The sequence below is a fragment of the Octodon degus genome, unplaced genomic scaffold (genome assembly GCF_000260255.1).
Source record: "Octodon degus isolate 3935 unplaced genomic scaffold, OctDeg1.0 scaffold00111, whole genome shotgun sequence".
In the NCBI taxonomy this organism is placed as follows: Eukaryota; Metazoa; Chordata; class Mammalia; order Rodentia; family Octodontidae; genus Octodon; species Octodon degus.
In genome coordinates this window covers 68,010-69,264 of record NW_004524687.1, presented here as the reverse complement: position 1 = coordinate 69,264, position 1,255 = coordinate 68,010, and positions in this window count along the sequence as shown.

Sequence of the window (1,255 nt, the reverse complement as noted above, 5' to 3'; positions counted from 1 at the left end):
TATGCCAAGCACCTTTGCTACAATTCATTGCTGGAGTCAGACTGTAAACATTAGCGGTACCTGTATTCCCCAACTCAGCTTTCCTAAAAGGCAGGCATGTTCCCATCTTATCACTCAGCCAATACATTTTCATGATGCCTTGAATTGAGCTGATTCAACATTTTTTTCTCTCACTGTGTCCCAGGCTTCTTTCTGTAAAGCAAAGTCAGGAGGGGATAAAAATCAAGAGCATCATTAAATTTCATCTTCCCTCCCACTGAGTCACTAGAACTCCCTGCCCACACTTGTGTTTGTAATTCTTTCCTTAGTGAATGAAGAAGTTAAGTACAAAAACCCTGCTATGGACTCCGGGTCCTCTTCTCTTAGTTTCTCCCCTTTTCTTTTAGACACACCATCCCTGGGGAGGACAGATGTGTCCCTTTGAAAGCATAGAGAGCCCGGAGTGGCGACAGCCACTGGGGTAAAGCTGGCCCCTCTAAGTGAGGGACCTTGGAGGGTGCTACCAAAACAGGGCCCTGGGATGACAGGAAAGGACGCAAGTGCCCCTGAGAAAGAAAAGCCCACAGATTCAAAGTCCTCTCCTTGGGAATAGTCACTGCCTGATGGTCCCCCTGTGGCTCTGGTTACAAAGCCACCCTGGGATGAAGATCTTCTGGAGCACCAGCTGCTGGGTCACGTGATCTGCTGTGGACTTCTGGCCCTTGAGGAACACTCTCTAAGTTGCCTTTCAGCTAGTGCTTGATGTTATTTGCTTTTTCCTTCTGACTTCACCAAAGACTTCTTTGCATATTGTCCACAGGTTCTCCTTGTTGGCCTCCTCCATTAGCTCCTGCAGCAAGAGCCACATAAATTCTTAAAACTGGATTGAAACCTCAAAGATGGTGGTTTGACTGACCACCTTCCCAAAGGGAACCGCCAGCATCAGCCCTTTGCAGGCCTGGGTGTATCTCAGGGTGAGTCTCTTCTGCCTCTGAAGCTGCACAAATTGCTAGCACTATTTCTGCACAGCTGTGTAGTTCTGGGACAACCCAGGCTTCTTCTCCCACTTCTCCTCCTCCTCTTTCACAGCACCAGAGACTCAGCATTTTGATTTTCTTTCACACATTTTTTTCTTATACTGAAAACACTAGAACCCAAATTAGACAACTTTGATTCAGAGGCTGGCCCTGCACTTTTGTCCCAAACTCTGCTTCTGAAGTGTGGTCAATATCATCTCTATGTTTCTAAGACAGAAGAATTTCACTTCAGAAATGGG